Source organism: Gavialis gangeticus, unplaced genomic scaffold, assembly GCF_001723915.1.
Source record: "Gavialis gangeticus isolate Ggan-Ray unplaced genomic scaffold, GavGan_comp1, whole genome shotgun sequence".
NCBI classification, from domain to species: Eukaryota; Metazoa; Chordata; order Crocodylia; family Gavialidae; genus Gavialis; species Gavialis gangeticus.
This window is the reverse complement of record NW_017729034.1, coordinates 15,510,793-15,516,327: the sequence shown is the minus strand read 5'-3', so window position 1 is coordinate 15,516,327 and position 5,535 is coordinate 15,510,793. Positions and strand designations below refer to the sequence as shown.

General features: G+C 53.1%; 1 protein-coding gene across 1 annotated transcript in view; it reads right to left on the bottom strand.

Moving 5' to 3' along the window:
- Positions 1 to 5,529, bottom strand: part of LOC109304420 (ephrin type-B receptor 5) — a 155,370-nt gene extending 149,841 nt beyond the window's left edge. The window contains exon 1 of the mRNA XM_019526955.1: positions 5,424 to 5,529. The gene's annotated coding sequence lies outside the window, so the exon portion shown is untranslated. The remainder of the gene's footprint in view (positions 1 to 5,423) is intronic.
- Positions 5,530 to 5,535: the final 6 nt, after the last annotated feature.

Sequence of the window (5,535 nt, the reverse complement as noted above, 5' to 3'; positions counted from 1 at the left end):
TGTGTGTGTGTGTGTGTGTGTGTGTGTGTGTGTGTGTGTGTGTGTGTGTGTGTGTGTGTGTGTGTGTGTGTGTGTGTGTACACATGCGCGGATGCTAGAGGCTGCCAGTGGCCTGAGAGCCGAGTGCCTACAACCTCCTTTAACGTCCTGTGGAGACATGGGTTATCACTAATCAGCACCTCAGATTCATGACCTCCATGTCTCAAAGGAAGGGGCACCTACCAATACAGATAATCCTAAACGAACAACCCTTGCGAGTGTTTGGGCCTGGCTCTCTGCAGCCTGGCACATGAGGACATATGCCACCCTTTCCACAAATGATTCATTTCCAGAGCTCAGACTAGTTTTGGTGCTGGAAGCACAAAAGCTATAACAAAGCACATTAAAACTTTCAGACCCAACCCTGATGCGGCTCTCTGTGGGGAGCAAGTACTTGTCATGCTGGTTTGTAAAATCCATGTCAGGGAGGCTTGAAAGAAAGGCAATGAGCATGAGCAATCTAGCATCTCTGTTAGGCCAGAAAACGGCCCCTTCTGCACTAAGAGAGCATCGGGGAAGACAGCCCCTAGCTCTGAGCACAGCAGGGGCAACTACCTCCACTAGGCACTGCACTGAGGTGCTGGACGCAAGCAAATTCATCTCCAGCCCCTGCCTCCCATCCCTAGTGAAAAGCAAATCCAATGCCCCAGAGAAAGTAAAGCCAACACACAGGGAAATCCCCTCCACCTAGGGTGCTCCGAGTAGCATAACTGACTATGCTGCTTCTTCTGTATCCCAAAGGACAACACCCCCTGACAACTTCAAGCTGCAATGAGTAGCCAGAAATGAATGACAGGGGAAAAGAGGGTCATGGAGACCTTTCCAACACTGCCAGTACATTAGTGCCAGGTTAAGGAGAACTCCTTGTGTAAACACAGCCCAAGTAGGCACCAGCCAGCTAAGTAGGGAGGGCCCATGTTGGGATTCAATCCCGGGCAGGCGTCCTGAGCCAGCTCTCCCTCCCAGCCGCCAGAAATCCCTGCCTCCTCTATGTTGTAATGCCAGAGAAGAATGTTTTTAAGACAGCTTTCCCCTGGCACAATAGGCATCTCACTCCACAGCTCCCAGGATCAACCTTAGCCCAAGAAGAGCATGTCCTCAAACCCCTGGGAAGTTCGGTTCTGATGGACAGCTGAGAGTCTGGATACTTGTTCAAACCCCCCGTCTGCAAAACGTGTCTGGGAATCTCAAGCAATGAGTGCTCCTCTCTTTCCCCTCCCTCACAGAAACTCCATGAGAAAGGCAAATCTCCTGGGGAATTCAAGCCCCCATAGACACACAGGCAGGCTTCTGCATCTCCCACTGCACAGCTGGAGTAGGCAGCTGGGCTGATCAGGGATGCATCTCATGTAAGAGGCCTATACTGGAGAGGGGTACTGTCACAGGGAGGAGAAGGAGCAACCCAAGGTCCATCTTCCAAACCCAAGGGTTGTGAGAAAGAATGAAGAGTTTCCTCTCCCACTCTAACTCCTCAGGTTAAAACACAATTCACCCACGTGAAATGCTTTTCCTGGGAGACAACAGAAAAATGACTGAACTTTGAAAGAGCAAGCATACTGCAAAGGTCTCCTTTACCTGATGATCTTGGGAGGGGCAGCGAGGAAAGACTATCTGGAAAATAAAACTGTGTCTGTATTTAAACTTGCAGGTAGAAGTTTTCATCCCACTGCAAGCCATAAGCTGAAAGATTCATGTTTCACCTGCCAGTGTGCAGCCTTCAGCATCGAGTGCTCCCTGAACATCAGGCAGCCTCCCCTCTTCCCTGGCCAGCTTCTTCATCCTCCTCATCCACTGTGCGTGTCTGAAGGAGTGATCAGTACATCATATTCAATCCCAATCCCCTTGGCAAGCCAGCTTTGACTGTCAGAATGCACAGGGGCTTCCAGAGCCTTGGACATTTAAAACCGGTGACTGGAAGAGGCTGGACCTCAAGGCTGCTACCTGCCTCAGGACTTGGCCTCTCCAAGTGCCTCTCAGGCAGTGTGTCCTTGGTAAGAGGGCAGGGGGCTTCTTCATCAGCTCAGATCCTTCCCAGTTGATTTTTGAGAGGTGAGGGGGTTTTTTCTACAAACACCCCACTGGGGCTTCTGCTAAGTCCACACTTCTTTAACAGCTCATGTATTGCCAGTGCATGTAAAAAAATATTCCTGAAGGCACTGAGATATTTCTTGTAAACACTGTATGTGTGCCTCTGGGAAGCAAGCACTGGCGTGTTTCATCTCTTTTCTTAAACACAAAGAAGAGTGTGATTCAAATCTAGCAAGCGAGTGCATAAAAATGGCACCTTCTCATTCAGCAGACCCACTCCCCAGGCATATCTGTAGTCAGAGCAGCTGCTCCAACAGCTAAAGTAGGATTCCCCTGCTCCTTGTTTCCAGGAGCTTTGCAAGAGCCAGCGCAACTCCACAGGAAAGAACTGGAGTTCGTCCCTCCTTGTGCATCATCAACAGAATTGCTTGCTAAGTTCCAGTGATACCTGTGCACTAATGGAGGTCCACGAGATTGCCCAGTTGCCACAGAGTGAAAGGGAAGGCACCGAGTTTGACAAAGGTGCCAACATGCAGAACCCTGATTAATGGTGAGGCTAAGAGGGCTGGGAAAAAAGTCCTTGCTGCATCTGTGGGCCTGGCAGCTAAGAAAATGCGCTGTTCTTCATTTCACTGCCATAAGAGGAGATAAAGCTGCCCAACCAAATACTGTACAGCAAGAGTTTTTCCTCCTTTTAAAACAGTATAATGTACAATGGGAACATGATCCTCACACAGGCAGAGAGGGAGCTGAAGGAGAAAGATGGGGGGCAGGCAAGCAGGGAAAAGAAATAAATACGGACAGGACAGAGTTAAGTGTGCCAGCTGCTGGAGAGTTATCCTTGGGGAGCAGTACACTTTGCAGAGGTCCTTCCCCTCTCCCCTGATGGTTTTCTGTAAAACTGTTATGCACGTGACCTGAGCACACTGGATCTCAAGCCTTTGACGGACAGTAAATGTGGAGTCCCCAGTATCAGCTGCAGGCTCGCTTCCCTGAGCAGAGCCCCACCATCCAAACACAGTGACAATAAACTCCCCCCACAAAAAAACAGCAGTCATGGGGAAGTTCAGATTGCCCCAGCAGCACGGAGGCAGCCATACTGAGTGCACATAATGCCTTCTACTGATCTGTGTCTCCCTCTCTGTATATGTTAGGGCTGATGTGTACATCATAAAATATGCAGAATGTATGACACAGCCAACCTCACAGTGCTGTGTGAGCCCTAAAAATCACAGTCAGAAGCAAAAATGCACTGCTCATTAATAGTGCTTTTCAATTTAAACCAGCACTGGGCAGAGTGGGAGGGATGCTATGGAGTTAATTCCCCCAAGGGCCTGAAGAGGGGCATAAGGAGCATGTGTACAGAAGGGGTAGTCTTGGTGGGAGCAGATCCCATTCCAGAAGCACTCAGGCAGCCTGTGCAGAAGCAGCAAGCATGGCATCCTATACCCAAACAGGCATTTCAGGAAGCCTATGAGGGTGGCATGTCCAAGGTGGGCACTGTTCAGATGGGAGCAGCTGTGGAAGGAGATGCATCTCCTGGATAAACCATGATGGAGCAGCTGATGTCTTACTGAAGGGCAGGAGGGGTGCACCTAGATAGGTAAGGGACATACATGAGAAAGGTGGGTGGGGACAAGGGAAATGATCCTGCCTGGCTTTCAGGAATGGGCATCTCTGCTGTGGGAATCAGTGGCAGCTGATGGGAGGAAGACACACTGGGACACCTGCCTCCTTAAAGCCACTAGTCACCTTCCCCCAAAAACAATGACATCATGTCATTAACAAGCAAGCCAGCCAAAGGCCTGAGGAGAAGACTAGGAAAACCATGAGAGAGGGACCCTCTTTCTATGCCAACAGGGCCCACATCTTCCCACGCTGCTCTCAGCAAAGCCACTGCTGGGAACAGAGAAGGACCTCGGCATAAAGCAGGGAAACAACAGTCCCTTTCTTCCTGGCTCCCGCACTCAGATGAGAGGCAATCATCCCTCTCTGTAAGGCTCCAGGGCTTGGAGCCAGGAGGTGAGGATCCTTCCATGTACCGGGCACCTGGCCACAGAGACCGTTCTGGGTGCCTCCGTGACAGAAAGAGGTCAGCAGGCCAGAGGGAATTTGAGGAACAAGAAAAATGATTAAGGGGCTGTCGGGAGGGATTGATTTATGAGCAGAGATTAGGAACTAAACGTGCACAACTCAGCTAACAGTGTGAGCGCGCAGGGTGGGGGAAGGGGCATCACCGCCTGCCAGTACTTGGCAGGAGAGGGATTACTTAGGATGGTACAAGGGGGTTAAATCCACCAGATGAATGCTGAGCCAAAAGGATCACGTAAGACTGGAGGTCAGGAAAGAGCAAGGATCAATTAGCGAGTGGAACAGTTCCCAACGGCAGCCACCGTGTTTGAGACATTTAACGCTGGGGCTGGACAAAGCCCTAGAGAACAGACAACAGGGATCTACCCAGAAAGGGTGGTCATAGGCAGGGGGAGGAGGGAAGGGGCAGAAGAGCTGCAGTGAGCCAGACTGCTCTGGGTCTGCGGTTCCAGCAGAGGTCCCAGGGAAGCGAGAAGGAAGGTGCCCGCTTTTGACCCAGCTGAGGCAACAATCGCCCAGGGGGGCAAGGGGACAAGGCAGCACCCAGCAAAGTAGCATCAGATGTGCTGCTGGGGGCCAGTCCCCACAGCCACTGCCTTCTGCTTGAGTAATCCAGTTCACTGTTTCCAGGAGCTCCCCCCTCCCAATCATGAGCCACTACTATTACTATAGATCCCTCCGGAGACGGTCTTCCCCTTAGCCTCTTCCCTCCCTGGTGCCCATGAGCCAAGGAAGGCGGTCTGGATCCCCACTCCTCCCAGCCACGGTGGACGGGTGCAGGGGCAGAGACAACGGTTCGAGTCAGATCATCCCTGGGGTGGGCAGGGGTCACCAAGTGCAAAAGTAATGCTACCCATCACACCCCCCACCCCAACCCATTCACACCCAGTTTTCCATGGACCATCCGCAGCAAGCAGCATAAGGTTATCTCCTGCCTCCCTCCGCCACCTGGCAGGCACCGATGTATGGAGAGCAGGACAGGGCAGGCACCCACCAGGGGTCACACCCCATCCCACCCAGCAGGGACCCGCTCCCCAGAGCGCTCCCTACCCCGGCAAAGCCCAGGCGGCAGGGGCAGAGCTGCAGGCAGCAGAAAGCCAAGCTCCGAGAGAGAGATAGGCGGTGGGGGGAAGAAAGAAGTGCTTGCCCCTGCACCATCCCTGCCGCAGCCAAGCCCGGCCCCGGCTTCCAGGGGCGCCGCGCTGCCCGCCCCGCTCGCCCCGGGCGTCTGACAGGCGAGGACCCGCTTCCCGCCGCACTGGTACCTGGCTCGGGCTCCCGCTGAGGACGGGCTCCCCCTGCAAGACCCCGGGCAGCCTCCCGGGGCCGCTCCCGCTCACCCCGCCGCCGGGCAGCGGCAAAGTTGGACAAAGCGCA